At 40.8% G+C, this 18,917-nt stretch overlaps 1 long non-coding RNA gene across 13 annotated transcripts in view; it reads left to right on the top strand.

Moving 5' to 3' along the window:
• The window catches only part of LOC131496843 (uncharacterized), a 250,187-nt gene that overhangs the window by 22,165 nt on the left and 209,105 nt on the right, over positions 1 to 18,917 (top strand). For 2 of the 13 annotated variants that reach the window (XR_009254667.1, XR_009254659.1), the window contains one exon: positions 7,112 to 7,172. The exons of the other annotated variants lie outside the window; for them this stretch is intronic. This is a non-coding gene — a long non-coding RNA (uncharacterized LOC131496843). The remainder of the gene's footprint in view (positions 1 to 7,111; positions 7,173 to 18,917) is intronic. 13 annotated transcript variants of the gene reach the window in all.

The following is an 18,917-nucleotide window of genomic DNA, read 5'->3' as shown; positions in this document are numbered from 1 at the left end:
CATAGGGTAGTTCTATTTTTAGTTTTTTGAGGAACCTCCATACTGTTTTCCGGAGTGGCTGCACCAGCTTGCATTCCCATGAACACTGTTCTGTATTTAGCTATTAGTAACTGTGAGAGTATGACAGCTGTAAACAGACCTTCAGCAGGATGCATGCTCATCCAATTTATGTACAATTTAAGTTTTTTTTTTTAACGTTTATTTATTATCAAGAGCAGAGAGAGACAGAGCATGAACATGGGAGGGGCAGAGAGGGGGGAGACACAGAATCCGAAGCAGGCTGCAGTCTCTAAGCTGTCAGCACAGAGCCCAACGCGGGGCTCGAACTCACAGACCGTGAGATCGTGGCCTGAGCCGAAGTCGGAAGCTTAACCGACTGAACCACCCAGGCGCCCCGTGTACAATTTAAGTTTTAAAAAAAATCCGTAGTTCACATTCTCAAAGAAAACTGGAGAGGCCATTGCTCACTTATCAAAAAGAATCCGAGATAAGGAAGATATAAAGTAAAGAGGGAATTAGAAACGATCAATGAAAGTCCATAGAAACAGGGAACGGAAGACTGGAGGCTACAGAAAATTAAACCAGTGGCTTGGGGGGAAAGTGCAAGTTCTAGAACTTACAGACAGAAAAAAACTGAAGACTATCTGAAAAAAAGACACAAGAAATGGTACTGACACAACCAGACAGCCATATGCAAACATAATGAGTCTAGACACAGGCCTCACACCTTTTGCAAAAATTAACTCCAAATGGATCAGAGCTCTACATGTAAAATGCACAACCATAAAACTTCCAGAAGACACATAGGGGAAAAATCTAGACCACCTTGGGTTTGGTGATGACTTCTTTATATACAACGCCATTTGAGAACTCCTGCTTTCCAAAAGGTCACAATGAAAAGCACGAGAAGACAGGCCACAGACTGGGAGGAAATCTATGCCAAATACGTGTCAGCTAAAGGACTGGTGTTCAAGATTCAAGAGGAACTCCAAAAAAAAAAAAAAAAAAAAGATTCAAGAACTCTGAAAACTGAAAAATAAGAGGGGCGCCTCAGTGGCTCAATCGGTTAAGCGTCCGACTTTGACTCAGATCATGATCTCATGATCCGTGAGTTCGAGTCCCATGTCGGGCTCTGCAGTGATAGCTCGGAGCCTGGAACCTGCTTCGGATTCTGTGTCTCCCTCTCTCTCTGCCCCTTTCCACTTGCACTCTGTCTCTCTCTGTCTGTCTCTCTCAAAAATGTGAACAGACCCCTCACCAAAGAAGATCTACAAATGGCAAAGAAACATAAGGGAAGATGCTCCACATCATATGTCACCGGGGAAATGAGGGGTCCCTGGGTGGGGGGAAATGTAAGTTAAAACAATGAGGGGTCCCTGGGTGGTTCAGTCAGTTAAGTGTCCGACTTGAGCTCAGGTCACGATCTTGCGGCTCGTGGGTTTGAGCCCCACGTCGGTGTTTGTGCCAGCAGTGCAGAGCCTGTTTGGGATTCTCTCTCTCTCTTTCTGCCCCTCCCCAACTCATTCTCTCTCTCTCTCTCTCTCTCTCTCTCTCTCTCTCTCTCTCTCAAAAGTAAAGAAATAAACTTTAAAAAGAAAAACGAGTTACTACTACACACCTATTAGAACCAAAATTCAGAATTTTGATGGCATTAAATGCTGGTGAGGATGTGGAGGGACCGGAGCTCTGATTCATTGCCAGGTGGGAATGCAAAATAACACAGCCACTCTGGAAGACAGTTTGACACTTCCTTACCAAAGAAGCTAACTATATTCTTCCCCGATGATCCAGCAATCAGGCTCCTTCAGCTGAAAACTTGTGTTCACATAAAAGCCTGCACGCAGATGCTGTTAGAAGCTTTGTTCGTAATCGCCAAATCTTGGAAGCAACCAAAGATGTCCTTCAGCAGGTGAATGGATAAACAAACTGTGATCCATCCGGACAAAGAAGAACTATTAAGCAATAAAACAATAAATAAATCAGGAGCCACGAAGCCATTAAAAGGCATCGAGGAACCTTAAATGCATATTGCTAAGGGACAGCAGCCAATGTGAAGAGGCAGGGTACTTTATGATTCCAATTATGTGATATCCCGGGAAAGATAAAACTGTGGAGACAGTAAAAAGAACAGAAGTTGCCAAGGAATAAGGGGGCGGGTACGAGGGAGGGATGAAGAAATGGATTGCACAGAAGATTTTTAGAGAAATGAAACTATTATCCTTTAGGTCACTGTATTGGTGAATGCATGCCATTATATACTTATCAGAAGCCTATAGAAGGTAGTACAGCAAGAGTGAACCCTAATGTGTAGACTTGAGTTAGTATTAATGTATTGATACGGGTTCACAGGTTGCAAGAAATGACCACCCCAACTCAAGATTACTTTTCTCTCAATTGCTTTTTTTTTTTTTCTGAAAACCTAAAACCGCTTTTTAAAATTTGATTCATCTGGCGGGGCGCCGGGGTGGCTCAGTCGGTTAAGCATCCGACTGGCTCAGGTCATGATCTCACAGTTTGTGAGTTCGAGCCCCGTGTCGGGCTCTGTGCTGACAGCTCGGAGCCTGGAGCCTGCTTCCGATTCTGTGTCTCCCTCTCCCCCACTCGTTCTCTGTCTCTTTCTGTCTCTCAAAAAATAAATAAAGGTTAAAAAAAATTTTTTTAATACGTAATTCTGCAGGGGGAAAAAAGTAACCTCAGTATTTTATATCAAGCCAGTACGGTTTTATATGCAAATGCAACAGAGATATTCTTAGATACATTTGGGGATTCAGAAAATGCACCTCATGTTATGCCTGTCCTGAAAAAAAAAATGACCCGAAAATGTCCTGCTTACTAAATTGCAGCAAAGAATTCAAGAATAAGAGAATACTGCATAAAAAATGGCAATGTGTGATACCCATCCAGTATAAAAGCATTAAAAAAAAAGGTGACATTTAAGTGATCATAATTGCTGTGATCAAGGAGCAGTGTAAGCAAAAAGAACAAATCTTGAAAGAGACTACATCCCATATCATGAGATATTTACAAGTACTGATGATTTAGCAGCCACAAACTTTTCAACAAATTCCAAATCCTAGAAATTACACAGGCACAAAATACAAGAAAATTTAAAAGTTTCAGCACAAGCATAAACACACACACCAAAATGAAACTTCTTGGCAATTTAAAATTTTCTCAAAAAGCCTGAGACAAAGAAGAAATCAAAAAGCAATTTTGGACCAAGAAAATAATGGCAATTTCGAAGTTACGTATCACAGTCAGATGTGGATTAAGCTGCACCCAGAGATAAATTTATTACCTTGAGTACAATGAGAATAAATGAACTAAGATTTCAGTTCATCTCATCTTCTAGGATGCTTGGGCTCTGCTGTATATTTGGTTGTGGCTAATTAATGAGAGCAAACCTCCTTGATGTCCTATGTCCTGCTGGCCTTTTCCCACAGACTCTTTATGTCCTATGTCCTGCCGGCCTTTTCCCGCAAATGCCTGGGTGTTTATGGCAGTTCCTGCATTTGCTCCAGCTAAGAGTCTGGAACAATCTTGCCTAAATGGTGGCTTTCAAGTGCGGATTGGCCAGCGCACAGTGAGGGCCTCTGACATCATAGATGAGCTTCCTGAAGGACATACTGTCAGTATCTGCTTGATACTCTGCATATGGGATTATGTGTGCGCCTTCCCTGCTTGGGCTCTGCCTCTCTCTCTCTCTCTCTCTCTCTCTCAAAAATAAACAAACATTGAAATTAAAAAAAAATTTTTTTTTCCTTTAAAATGAGAAAGGTAATGTTTTTCTTTTTGTAAAAAGCTCCTGTTGGATCTAAGAAGGTAAAGATTTTTTTTTTAATTTTTTGGTTTATTTATTTATTTTGAGAGAGAGAGACTCAGATAGCATGAGTGGGGGAGGGGCAGAGAGAGAGGGAGAGAGAATCCCAAGCGGACTCCTCACTGTCAGTGCAGAGCCTGACGGGGAGGGCTTGAATGCACACCGTGAGATCATGACCTGAGCCGAAATCAAGAGTCAGACGCTTAACCGACTGAGCCACCCAGGCGCCCTAGAAGGTGAAGAATTTTTAACGCGTATATAGGCCTATATCGATACAAATTGCCTAGCAGGGGCAGAGCCTTATTTGGTTGATTAATGCATTTAGTATTTGTATTTCCTACAGCTTGCATGTTTTCTAGCATCAAAGTTCTGCAGAGGTGGGCACATCTAACCAAAGGAAACTGTCTGTGTAAAAATGTTACGATTTTCACGTGTGGAACTGTTAATTGTAAATAAAATTTTGCCGAAAACAAATACTATCTGGATGTACTGTTTGGAACTGGGGCCACAGGGTAATTTGCGGGCTTGCCTCTCCTAGCCCTCATCATACTCTTAGGGAACATGCATTGTGAGGTTAACAGGAGGGTGGTGACCAAGGAGGAATGAGTAACCTATATAAAGTACCAATATTTACCCTTTGAGCTGGGTTTGAGAGATCGCCTCCTCCTTTCCCAGGACGACAGTGGCCTCCATAAGGTTAACATCATTTCCTGAACTTGCAGGCCACAGTGGTCTGTCTTCTGTGTTCTCCTGGGGCCCCAACGAGGCCACAGGAGGGGCAGTGGGACACCCTTCACTCTAGCTAGGACAGTCACCAAAGAACCCAAAGAATTCCAAAGCTGCATTATTGACAAGTCAGAAGAGGACCCAAGCCTGTCTCTTGAAAGGGAGTACAGTATTAGAAATATGGGCATTTTTTTTAAAACCCAAAAATTCTTTTATGTGTACTGACTGTTCGTTTTAAAAAGAACCACAGTGTGTTTTCTTTTATAGACAGAAATGCATTATAAATAGCCATGGAAATGTCACATAGTGGAAATAGCCTACTAAGAGAATATTGCACACTTTGGGTATTTTGAAAGAAAAGAATTTAATGTTGCATCTGATTTTTTTTTAACTGAAATTGTTTCCAGAATGTCCTCAGGATCCATAATTTCCTGTACTCACAGAAGAGTTATCAGATACTCGGAGCATGTTAACTAATTACTTTATCATAAAATTCTATGCCCCGTGTTCTAACTTCATCATTTATCTGGGAAATGCTTTGAAGATAATTTTCCTCTGCTACATTAAGAAAAGTCTTACAGTGCAGGATAAAGGGAATAATGGATTGGTATTGGATGAATCTGAGTAGTTGATATTACAAGGCTAAAAGATGGGAATTTTTGAAAATCAGAATAATCTAGCTTGCCTTTGGTATGCTTAGGTCATTTATATGAGAAGTTTTCACTCATTGATTGAGTCATCCATTCATTTATTCCTTCACTCCTTTATCAATTTAGTCAATTAAGTGCCTAGGCATTCGTCAGACCCTGAGCACATAAAAGCATCAAGACATGCTCTTGAGATTTCTGATGAGGGATACAAGCAGTGCCATTAGGGCTGATTCTGGGGGCAACGAGAGCATAGAGAAAGAGCCACTAACCCGACCTTGGGGGATCACAGCCAAGGGACACAGGAGGAACATCACAGCAGAAACCCAAGCACAAATAGGGGCGCCTGGTTGGCTCAGTCGATTGAGCGTCTCACTTCAGCTCAGGTCATGAACTCACAGTTCATGGGTTCAAGCCCCATGTCGGGCTCCGTGCTGACAGCTCAGAGCCTAGAGCCTGCTTTGGATTCTGTGTCTCCCTTTCTTTCTGTTCCTCCCTCACTCATGCTCTGTCTTTCTGTCTCTCAAAAATAACTAAAACGTTAAAAAATTTTTTAGAAATCCAAGCGCAAATAGGGTTTAAATAGGTGAGGGGAACAGGGTGTGAGGGCAAGTGAGAAGGGGGATGAGAGACTAGAGGCTTAACTAGAGGTTCAGAAGGAGCTCTTGGTGACAGGGGTGTAGTGGGAAGGGTATAGAAGAGGTAGGGGAGGAATGAGTCTTGAAGGGAGAGTCCAAATCTCGAAGGGCTTCCCACGTCTCAGAATTTGGATTTTATCCTTAGAGCAATGAACAGCCACTGAAGAGTTCTAAATAGCAGAGCAATGGAATGAGATTTGGTTTTAGGAAGACAATTCTAGATGCAGAATGAAAAAAATAAGGTGCAGTCCAGTGACAATTTTAACGGGAAAACCAGTCAGGGGACTGTTAAAGCAATCAAGACAAGAGATTCCAGAGAAGATCCAGATAAGAGATACAGGTGACATCAACTGGAGTGTTGGTTCGGGGAACGGACAGAAGTAGATGAATTTATTCAGTGGTTCAGGTATAACTGACAGGGCTTAGAACAGACGGTGTAGGAAGTGCAGAGGAGGGAGGGGTTCAAGATGGGGCCCACGCTTGTGGCTTGGATGTCTGTGCAGATTGGGGTTCCATTCACTGAGAAGGGAACACAGGGAGCACTGGAAGTTTGATAGTGGAAGGAAGAGAAGATGGTGAACTCCGTTTCAGGCAGTCTCGTTGAGCTCGGAGATGAAGAGTTTCGTCGGACAGGTGGGCGTGCCAACCTCAAGCGGACTAGAATGAAGCCATAGCAATGAATCAAATCGAATCAAATCACTTCTGGGGAGGGTTCAGCATAACAAGGCCCAGAACCGACACTAGTAAGGAGTATGTTTAAGGGGGGGCGGGGGCAATCAGCAGAAGAAAAGATTATAGCCCAAAGAATATATTAAATGACACCACGAGGATGTAATTAGGAAAGCCAGAACGTGAGAAATTTTGCAGCCCATTGGGTTATGTGACAATTAAGAGACAAAAACCAAATGCAAAGTGTGACTCTTGTTTAAACAAACAAAAAAAAACAAAACAAAACAAAGCAAAACTTATGCATAATTGGGGAAATTTAAACACTTCCTGGCTATTTGATGAGGCATTCGTGTTCATTTTTTCGGTACTCAGGCTATTGTGGTTATGTTTGTTTTTTTAAGGTTTTTTTTTTTTTTGTTCTATTTTTTATTGTGGTAAAATACACAGAATTTACCAACTCAACCGTTTTTCAATGTACAGTTCGGTGGTAATAGATAAATTTCTAATGTTGTGCAGCATCATTACCATTGATCTCCACAGCTCTTTGGATCTTGCAAAACTGAGACTCTGTACCCATGAAACACTAATCCTCATTTCCCCATTCTTTGCAGCCCCCGGCAACTCCCATTCTCCTTTCTGTCTCTATAATTTTGACGACCCTAAGCATGTGATGTAAGTGGAATCTAGAGTATTTGTCTTCCTGTGATTGGTTTATTTCATTTAGCATAATGTGGTTATGTGTTTCACAAGAATAGTACCTTTTAGAGATGCATATAGGAATATTTAGAGATACAGTGATGTGATGTCTGAGATTTACCGTGAAATAATCTTGCGGGAGCAGGTGGTGGGGGAATGATTGTGGTATAAATGAGATAAGAATAGCCATGTATCAATAATTATTGATGCTTGGTGATGGATACAGGGGGACTCACTCTCTTCTATTTTTGCATATGTTTGAGATTTTTCATTTTTTTAAAAGCTTATTTATTTTGAGAGAGAGAGTGTGCATGCAAATGGGGGAGAGGCAGAGAAAGAGGCGGGTGCGGAGAGAGACAGAGGATCCCCAGCAGGCTCCACACTGTCAGCACAGAGCCCGATAATGGGGCTGGAACTGACGAACTTTAAGATCATGACCTGAGCCAAAGTCAGATGCTTAACCAATTGAGCCACCCAGGTGCCCCAAGATTTTTCATAACCAAAGTTAAAAAAGGTTCTCTCTTACCCCCACCCCACCATGACCAAACTCAAGTAGAACTTTTTTCCTAAAGGAAATCTCATGTGGAAACTCAGTCTACAGAGTATGGGTTGAAGGAGCTGTTCTTGTATTCCTAAGGCTTTGAACCCAGACCCCATAGCTCTGACTTCCTGGTAACCTTCTTGCCCTGCCCCTTGCTTCCCCAAATTCTAGTTCTTTCCCAGAGGACTGTTGGTAAATAGATCGGCATGTAGGAAGTGGATAAGGAGTAATGGTATTACCAGTGATACACTTCAACTCACGCCCATTGAGCTCTCGCAAGAGGCAATGAGCATATAGACAACACTGGACATCATACTTACCTTGAAGTAAAGTCATGTGAATTCCCTGGATTTCTTTAAATATCAGATTTAGTTATTCCTTTAGATATCAAGTTCAATAGGGAAAAAGTGTTGTGTGACCATCACCACTTAAACTGGAAAAGAACACACTGTATTTCTATCACACTGAAAATAATTTCATGAACCTGTTTTGCTTTTAAACATGGCCATAGGTAGTAAATTTTAATGTCCAGGAAAGGTAAAAATGTACTGTTAAGAAATACAAAAGTAACGCAGTACAATGCTATTAAGTAAACTACAGATAATATTTGGATTTCCTCGGTCTTTCCACTCATGTCCTTTCTCTACCCTGGGATTCAATCCATGATGCCACACCGCCTTCAGTTATCGCAAGTCTGCAGTCTCCGCCAATATGTGACAGTGTCTCCATCTTTCCCTGTCTTTCGTGGTCCGGACACTGACGTGTCCTCGTTTGAACCTCAACATAGTTAATACCCTCCTTCGGGATTGCAGATTCCATGAAAGGTGGGGAGCCGACAGCCTTCACAGACGGTCATCTGTCTGATGAACGGGAAGTTTTAGAAGCTGAACCCCCCCCCCTTTATACCTTGTAGCTTCTTTTACCCCTCCCCACCCCCACCCCCCCACTTGCCTTTCCCCTCTGCGGTCCAATCCAATCAAACTCTCCCAGATGGGATTCAGCCTACATGACCATCCTCTACTAGGCACGAGCTTCTGTTTACAGGCCAACTTGGTCCTTGCTGGTTTCTAAAGAGGAAAATGGTGGCACTCAGCCACAGAGAAAGCCTTTCAAGTGGTTTTATGCAGAAGGCCACTATGTGGCCGTTCTGTATTTAGTAGTACGCTAACTACTAAACTGGTAGAGCATCGTGGAACTGGTGCTTCAGATGCCCGTTCTAAAGCCAGGATTGCTAAACCACTCATCCTTTTATTTAAAAAAAAAAAAGTACTACAACAAAACACAAAACAAACCTGACTTAGGTAGTGGGAGCTGCTGCTTTATCGATGCTTTCGCTTTATGGTCTAAGATGGGGTTTTAATAAATTTATGCTCCGATAGACACACTCAGAGCCGGGGTATTTTATATCTGGGCTGGTGCTTTCCTGCCAAGGCTTAGCACTCTTGATCTCCCTCAGGGTCCCCGTGAAGGCAAAATGCACACTTATCACTACTTACACTCCTACTTGCCTTGGGCGCTCGCTCCGTAAATACCAAAATGTATTACATCAAGTGTGAACAGGTCAGCTTTCTCTTCACCATCCCTGCAATAGCTTTCTTTTTTCATCAGTCCCTTTAAAGATAAACTACCAAATCGGAACTCACCCTACTCCCATGCAGACAGAAGTGAAGACTCGTTCATCCAGGCTCCACTAATTCCAGCTCTATGATAATCGCTCATAAAAAGTAAAACACTTTAAGTAAAAAGTTGGGCCTGATGTCTCTCTGTATGACTCTTCAGTTTGCTCAGGGGTAAAGTAAATCTATTCACGTGTCGGTTGCTATTTCAAAAGAAGGATTGGTCTTAAGGAAATTAAAGGTTTTTCTAATATGCTTCAGGATCTCGAGATTTGTGTGTGGAAAGGGATTCTGATATTTGATGTATTACAGTGTGATGGTACAATTTATTACTTGGCTGATAATAGGTACCGTATTTGAACATAATGGAACCACTTCTTTAAAACTGATGTGTAATTTAGAATTTTTACTGTCAACTGAACTTTTCCCCCAACTGTAGGATAAGCTTCTTGAATTTAAGGATCATGCATTTCACATTTTTTTTTTCTTAGTGTCCCTAGACTACTTGCTCAATCGCTTTGTCATCGTAGGGCTCATAAAAGTGCCTTACACAGAGAGATGCTTAGTAAAACGTTTTCCTTAAGGATTATGACACTTGATTATTCTGAACGTGTAGATGCAAACCAGTTTAAAGCAGCTGGATGTGCCGTTGTTAGTTTCTTATTTATCTAGTTTTTAAAAAATCTCTCTTTAAATTGTTTGCCTTATGTTTTCTCTCTTTTTTTTAATGCTTATTTATTTTGAGGGGGAGAGAGAGAGAGAGAGAGAGAGAGACTGACGGTGAGTGGGGGAGGGGCAGAGAGAGAATCTCAAGCGGGCTCAACGTCATCAGTGCAGAGCCCGACACAGGGCTCAATCTCATGAGCTGTGAGATCATGACCTGAGCCGAAATCAAGCGTTGGATGCTTACTCAACTGAGCCACCCAGGCAGCCCAATTTGCTTTACATTTTCAATTTGAGTCTGCTGTCAGGATGATTTGAATGTAAGTACCAAAGAATCAAACTCAAGTGGCCTAACAAAGAAGAAAATTTATGATCGCGTAGTGCCAAGAAGTTGAGGGGCACAATGGTGAATAGGCTGATTAATTTAGGAAGTCGGCAGTAACATCCGGGATCTGTTCTCACTATGATAACTAAAGCCTGACATCCCTCATGGTTGCAAGATGGCTACAAGAGGTACAGCAAAGATACCCCCACAGCAGTGTCCCCAGACCAGAGAGAGGGCCTCCTTTCTCCTGTCCCTGTCCAGGGGCTCCCCAGAAGACTTCCCTCCATGTCACGGTCCTCTTCCTATACTGGTCACAGACAAGGGGAATGGATTTACCTGGATGGCTGCAGACCAGCGAAGATTCACCCCTACGCCACAAAGACGCCCAGTGTCTGGAAAGCATTTGGCTGCTCAAACATGAGAGCGAGAGTGTCATTTATGAGAAATACACTGTGGTCATCGGGGTGATGTACGGTCTTCGTTCATAGTTCCTGGCTCACTGCATCCGAAACCCTAAGAGCTTCCCCAAAGCTGAGAGTGATAAAGGTGTCTTTTTTATGTTAATGAGGTAACTTTAGACTCTGCCTAAGGATGGGGGCTTGTTGCCTAGAGGGACAACCCTGTGATTAGGAGGCTGGAACTTTCAGTCCTGCCCCTAGACCATCCGGAGGATGGGGGCGGGACAGGAGGTTCAATCAATCCATGGCCAAGGACTTAGTCAATCATGACTATGTAATGAAGCCTCCTTAAAAACCCAAGAGGGGATCCCCTTTGTGTGGGAACTCCTGTCTGTCTTCATCTGGCTGTTGGTTCATATCCTTTAACAGATTTGCAAGTATAAGAAAGTGTTTTCCTTGAGTTCTACGAGCCGTTTTAGCAAATTAGTCAAACTTAAGGTTATTGGAACCTCCCATCTGTAGGTGGTCAGCCAGAAGCACAGGAGGCTTGTGGTTGGCGTCTCAAGTGGGGGATGGGGTGCAGTCTTGTGGGACTGAGCCCTTAACCTGTGGGATCTGATGCTGTCTCTAGGTCAAGAGTGTCAGAATTGAGTTGAATTCTCAGACACCCCATCGGTGGCTAAGACTTGCTTGGTATCGTGTGTGGGGGAACCACTCCTCACCCCCACATGGGAATTGGGTCCAGGAACCCTAGAAGAATAAGCAAATCTGGTGCTGCCGGTAAGAAAGAGGTCGGTAATAACCACTGGGTACAGATAACAGTGTGTGCCACAAGCCACATGTCTTCGTGGAGAAAACCGGGTAGATGCTATGTAGCTCCGTGCCTTTTTCACCAGTAAGAGTCGCTTCCTCCTTGTGGCTTTCCTCCTTGGTAACACAGCTTAGGTTTTGTGCAGGTACAAGGGGTAACAGGCCAGAAGAAGACGATTCTAGTCCTAGGTGATGAGTTAGTGATGAGTCGTAACACAGGTATGGTAACCCCGCTTCTATTTGCCAACAAGCAGTTTAGGAAAGTCCAGTGACGGGGTCTCTCGGGAAGATTTTTCCACCTGATAACATGGCAGATGAGCTGGGGGTCTGCTGCCCTGACTTGCTTCCTGCCTTTGGGCTTGGTTGCATGAAGACATGATACAGAATTGACGCGAGCATCCCACGACCTTGAGCGGAACCTTCCTGACCTGCCAGACAGCAGAACAGAGAGTCAGGAAGGGTCTGAGTGTTGTGGATGTTGTTGAGCAATTGAATCAACCCTGAGACTACTTTCCTCCGGACTTCTCCTTAATGAGATGACAGTAAACTCCCGCGGTTTAAGATTTAGATGGCTTTTGCTGCTCGCTACCGAAAGCATCCTGATGGATGGATACTCCTTCTAGAAACGTTCACCGCGAAGCCCTTTATTGTGGTAGATGTACAGAAAGCACGTTAAAGTTTTCTTCCATTTTAAAACATAACAGCTGAAGTCAGCCTGGGGCAAAAAGACAAACAAAACATATATGTGTACAGAATCCAAGCCCCATAAATGTTCATTTAAAGAATTCAATAAATGTTCTATAAGTTTATTATAACGGCTTTCTCAGGAAACATGTTTTTTGGATACGTATATCAACGAACATTATTTCTTTGGCACTTCAAGGAACTCTGTGTTTATCTCCTCCCTAGAAACTTCATGCATTTCTGCACAGTTTTTCCTGCTACTTTGGGATCTTGGGTGTTCTTGGAAAGAACTACTTGTAACTTCCTTGGCTTTCCTTTCTTTAATTGTGAACTTGTAACTTCCTGTTGCTAGCCGCTAGCTAGCTGCCAAGCGTTTGTCCAAAAATATGTTCCCACAATAACTTCCCTTTTACAGTATTCAATATGCAAGGTGGTTTAAACATTTCTCCATAGTATTCTGCAGACCATTCATTTTTTTTACTAAAAACAAAACAAGGGGCACCTGGGGGGCTCACTCGGTTGGGCGTCTGACTCCGGCTCAGGACATGATCTCACAGTTCGTGAGTTCGAGCCCCGCGTCGGGCTCTGTGCTGACAGCGCAGAACCTGGAGCCTGCTTCGGATTGTGTATCCTCCTCTCTCTCTGCCCCTCTCCTGCTCATGCTGTCTCTCTCAAAAATAAATAAACATTAAAAAGCAAACAAACAAAACAAAACAAAAAACTTTTGATATACGGAGGATTTGAAATGCTCAGCAAAGCCCGGAAAGTTATATGGGAAATAATCATGTACTCAGTGCCCTCGGCCTCATAGTCCTATTAAATTCAGGTGTAATCTATGTTAGCATAGCCATATTTCCTTACAGATAAAGCTAGAGATTTACCTGCATCCCTATTCCTCCCCTCCCATTAGAGATAGCCAGTGTCTTGATGATGATGATGATGATGAAAATGATGGTAATAAAAGCAGCAAATGGCCATTATTCTAAGTACTTTGCATACATTAGCTCCTTTAATGCCCACTGAAGACATATGACACAGATACTATTTTCATCACCCATTTTATAGATAAAGGGAAGAAGAAAGGTTGGTTAAATAACTTGTCCAAGGCCATATAGATAGCTGGTAACCTCGATTCTAACCCAGGTAATTCAGGTTCCCCCATATACTACCCCTACACTGATATTGCTGTGTATATTACATACGTTCTCTAAATACATATGCACCTGTAAGAAATATACATTGGATTGTTTTTTACATTTAAACAAATATATGATTCGATAACACTTGTGTTTTTTCCCTAGTTTTTTTTTGGTTTTTTTGTTTGTTTGTTTGTTTTTTTGTGTGTGTTTTTTTTTTTTTTTTGCTATTACAAGCCATGTTGCCATGAACATTCTGGCACTTATGTCCTCGTGTGTACCGCTCTGTGGCAGACATCTAGCAGACGAATTTCTGGTTGGCAGGACATCATCCACGTCTTTTGTAAGTTATTCCAGAATTGTTCTTCCAAACAGTCGTGCCGATGTGCAGCCATGCGAGCACGATATAAGGCTTCGCATTTCCAGTAGCCCCACCCGTTCTTGGAACTGGATGTATTGATTGACTATTGGCTGTTGGTTTTTGCCAACCTGATAGGTAAGGATAGTATTTCGTTCTGATTCGCACTTTCTTTGATTACTAGATAGGTTAAGACATCTTTTCATGTGTTTATTTGTGTTTCTTTTTTTTTTCTTGGATCGTCTTGCTGTATTTTTAAGGAATTCTATTATATTCCAATTGTAGAAAATTAGTTACGTGGGTTGTAAACACCTTCCCATAGTAGGTATTGACTTCCTTTTTGTCATTGTCCTGGTACACAGACGTTCATAGCTTAATGTAATTATATTTACAGTATTTCTTTTCTCAGTGTGGCTTATGCTTTGGTTACCATAAATAATATGACAGTATCCACATGTCACTAAGATTTTCTCCTGTATTTTCTTTGTAAATTTTGATTTTCACATTTATGTGATTTTTGTGCATGATACGAGGTAGATATCCAATTTTACCGTTTTACACATGAATAGCTGGATTCCTTTTCTTTTTTTTTCTTTTTTTTCTTTTTTTTCTTTTTTTTTTTTTTTTTTGCATATGGTGATGTCTGAGCATCATTTATTGAATACTCGGATTCTTTGCCCAGTGATTTACAGTGTCATCTCCGTCATATTCCAAATTTCCATAGCTAAGTGGTTCTATTTCTAAGCACTCTATTCCCTGTGGCAATATTGCACTGTTTAAATTACTATAGCTTTACGAGGAGTACCAGTATTCAAAAGGGTAAACCCATTTTTTTCTTTTCCTCCTCCTCCTTCTGAAGCCTCTTCCCCTCCTTTTTTTCTTTGTAATTTTTTAGCTTATTCTTGTGAAGTCTTTGAAACAACCTACTGAGATTTTTTTTTGTGGAAATAATATTGAATGTACAGATGCATTTGGGAGAACATTGCAATCTTTAAAATACCAGACCCTCCCATCCATGAATATAGTAAATCCTTTTTTCTTTCCCCCTTCAATAAAGTTTTGTGGCTCTCTCTGTAAAAATCTTACACACCATTTGTTAGATTTATTTCTGGGCACCTTAAAAGCTTTTGTTGCCATGGCTAATAATGTCCTTTAAAAATAACTATTGATTTTTGTATATTGATTTCTAGCAACTCGTTAAACTTTCTTATTAGTGCTAATATTTATTTGTAGATACTCTTGGATATTCTGTATAAACACATTGTATGTACTGATTGCATTACCCCCTTCTTTCCAGAATTTAGCCTATTGTGCTTTTTTAAATTGAGATATAATTACCAAACAATGGAATGCACAGATCTCAGTTATTCAGTTCAGTTAGCTTTGAAAACTATATACACTTGTGTAATCAACACCCCAATCAGGACATAGAACATGTTCATCACCCCGCATCCAAAAAGCTTCCTCCTTGCAGTCAGTCCCTCATAACCCTTTGGCAACCAACAGTCTGCTTTCTGTGGCTATCAGTTTCCTACTCTCGAACTTTCTATAAATGGAATCACACGGTATATTTTATTTTGAGATCGGTTGCTTTCGCATAGCATAATGTTGTTTTAGGATTCATCCGTGTCCTTGCCAGGATCAGCAACCTTTTATGACTGAACAGTATTCCACTGTGTGGATAGTGTACAATTTGTTTACCTGTTCTCCCGTTGCTAGACAGGAGTTGTTTGAATCTGGGGTTATTTTGGGTTGCTTTGGATTTTTGGCTATTATGAATAAGGTTACTGTAAACATTTCAGTCTCTTATTTTCTTGTTAGCACCGTCAGTATCACTTTGAAAGCAGAATAAGGGGGTATTCTTATGCTTTTCACATTAGTAATTTCAATATTTGCAGTGGGTTTTTAAAAGATGTCCTTTTAAAAAAGTTAAGATAGTTTCCACCTATTGCTAGTTTGCTTAAGAGGATTTATTTCTTTCTCTTGGGGAAGTATATTTGGATTAGTAAGGAATGATTGTTGAATTGTATTAAGTACTTTTCCTGCATATATCAAAATGATGATTTTTCTCCTTTAACCTGTTAATGTAATGATTATATTAATTGATCATCTAAGGGATTTTTACATTCTTGAATAAATCTTAATCAGCAATGAGTTACAAAATTGCACTGCCAGATTTTTTTTTTAATGTTTATTTACTTTTGAGAGAGAGAGTGTGTGTGTGAGCAGGCAAGGGGCAGAGAGAGAGGGAGACACAGAATCTGAAGCAGGCTCCAGGCTCTTGCTGTCAGCACAGAGCCTGACATGGGGCTCAAACTCATGAGCCGTGAGATCATGACCTGAGCCAAAGTTGGTTGCTTAACCAACTGAGCCCCCCCAGGCACCCCAGTCTTTTTTTATTTTTTTGAGAGAGAGAGAGAGAGAGAGAGAGAGAGCGAGCTTGAGCAGGGCAAGGGCAGAGGGAGAGAGAGAAAGAATCGTAAGCATTCTGCAGCACAGAGCCCGATGCAGGGCTTGATCCCAGGACCCAGGGATCATGACCTGAATCAAAATCGTGAGTCGGACATTCAACCCACTGAGCCACCCAGACATTCCAAACTGCCAGATTTTTAAAAATAGCATGCTATGTAATACATTTTTCTCTTTGTTCATGTATGAGACTGGCCTATGGTTTTCCTTTCCAGTTCTGTTTCCATGTTTAATGGCCTCCTAAAAGGAACTGGAGAGCTTTTGTCCTTCTTCTGTTTTTCTGAAGCAACCTTATGATAGTAAAATCATCCATATCTTGAGGGCAGAACTTACCTGTAAAACCACCCAGGCTTGGTAATTGTGTTTGTGTTCATGTGAAGGGAAAACGGCAGCACGAGCACGTGGATAGTAACATTTATGCTCACGTTTTATATTTTTCCTGGAGTCGGTTTTGCTCTTAGTATTCTTCCAGAAAATTGCCCTTTTTTTTTAATCTAAGTTTTCAAGCTTGTTGGCATCATTTATATTTATCTTCTATTTTTCTACCGCGTATCTTTTGTTCTTTCTATTTAGAGCATTGTTTATTTTTATTTTAATTTCTCTTCCTTTGATCATGTCAGCCAGATGTTTGCCTAGTTAATTCATCTTCCAAAAGAACCATTTCCCCCACTTTTGTTAATCTTCTTAACTGTGTCTTTGTTTGTAATGTTATTAACTTCTGCTCTTATCTTTATTATTTCCTTCCTTCTAATTTTTTGGGTTTACTCCTCTGTTCTTTTTCTAACCTTTGATTTAGATCCTAAGGAAAATCACTTTCAACCTTTCTTCTTTGTTTCCCATATGCATTTAAAGATGTATTTCAGTTATTAGCATTGGTGTGCCAGAACCAGCTATAGCCAACCCGTATTAGTTGGTGAGAGTTGATTTTGTGTATTTCTTCCCAATTTTACGCTTCCTGTTGATGGCTTGAAATAGACCTAGCGGGATACTTAGACTACAGCTGTTGGCAATTGCTGGATGTCTTTCCCCACCCCCACCCCCTGACAAACATACACACACACCCCCAACCCAGAGAACCTGTTGGAACACATGAACCGGTACACCCCTTGCTGTTTTCCAGATTTGATTTTTAGTGTTTGTATTATGATTTGGTTAAATTGCATTATTTCTTCTTTACTCGTTGGTTGCTTAATTTCCAAGCATATTGACACGTTTTTTGTTATTATTGAATTTTCGTTAAGTGTTTATTTATTTTTGAGAGAGAGACAGAAAGAGAGGGTGTGCAAGCAGGGGTGGGGGGGGGGTAGGGTCAGAGTGAGAACTAGACAGAGGATCCCAAGCAGGCTCTGTGCTATACAGCACGAGCCCGATGTGAGGCTTGAACTCGAGAACCTCGAGATCATGACCTGAGCTGAAATCGGATGCTTCATTGACTGAACCACCAGGTGCCCCTGTTGTTGCTGAATTTTAATTTTATTGTGTTGCAGTCTGTAGGATATCACTTCTTTGTCATTTGTTAGAATGTGGTTGGTAGCATACTATATAGTCAATTTATTTAAAATATTCGATGTGTACTTGAAAACGTGTGTGCTTCGATTCTGAGGGTTCTACATATGTCCCTTTAATCAGCTTGCTAATTGTGTTGTTCAGGTTGTCGCTACCATTACTGATTTTTTTGTCTGCTTAAATGTCAATTCTGAGAACAGACTATTAAAATCTTCCACTATCTTGGCTCATAAATTTATTTTGGTTGTTAATCCATTCTTGCTTTATGTGTTTTGAGGCTAAATTGTTAGGTACATATATGATTACTACCTCATTTTGATAAATTTTTCCTCTTATTATGTAATGTTGTCTTTATTCTTAACAGTGTCTTTTACCTTAATTATTTTTTTATCTGATACTTATGTCAAACAATGGCCTTTTTCAGTTAATATTTGCCTGGTACATATCTTTCCATCTTGTATCATTAACTTTTTCATTACATTTTAGATATGTCTTTGATAAACAGCAGATAGATAAATTTTTTCTTGATACAAGTTTTTCCATATTTTAATTAATAAAAAAGTCTTTTATATTTATTGTGGTTGATCAGGTTTTTCTCTAGACTCACTTTCTTTAATTTCCTGCTTTCTCCTTTGGTTGATGATAAGGTTTTCGATGTCATTATTATTATTACTATTATTTATATGAAGTATTTCATACATGTAGATAAGGAGTAGAGGCCAGTATGGATATAACAAACTCTGTGTACCCGATACTCAACTCTATGAAATTTTAATATGATACTGCGTTTGTTTGAAGACGTGTGTGTGTGTGTGTGTGTGTGTGTGTGTGTGTGAATGTTTACTTTATTCTCTTATTTTTTGATCTTCTCTTTGGAAATTATAAATTCTATTCCTATTTATCATAGCATCGGCCATTAGCATGTTCACATGCATCCATGATTTGACATATGACAGGCAACTCAGAATGCTTTAATTCCAATTGCTGTCATCTATCCAGCTTGCCTATTCTGCTTTGTTAGCATTTTATTTTCAAGCGATATCCTCCAAATTATTATTATTTGTATTTTTTATATTTTGAGCCAATGTTTATGTAGCTTTACCTATAGGTTTGCCAGCCCTGCAGTTTGCCCCGTGGGGAATATATTATTTTTGCTTTATTTTCCTGATGGCTAACACTCCCAGCCCCTTCTCATTCCACTTCACCCTCATTCTT

This window comes from Neofelis nebulosa, chromosome 16 (genome assembly GCF_028018385.1).
Source record: "Neofelis nebulosa isolate mNeoNeb1 chromosome 16, mNeoNeb1.pri, whole genome shotgun sequence".
NCBI classification, from domain to species: domain Eukaryota; kingdom Metazoa; phylum Chordata; class Mammalia; order Carnivora; family Felidae; genus Neofelis; species Neofelis nebulosa.
Note: the sequence above shows the minus strand (reverse complement) of the source record. Positions and strands in the feature narration are given on the sequence as shown.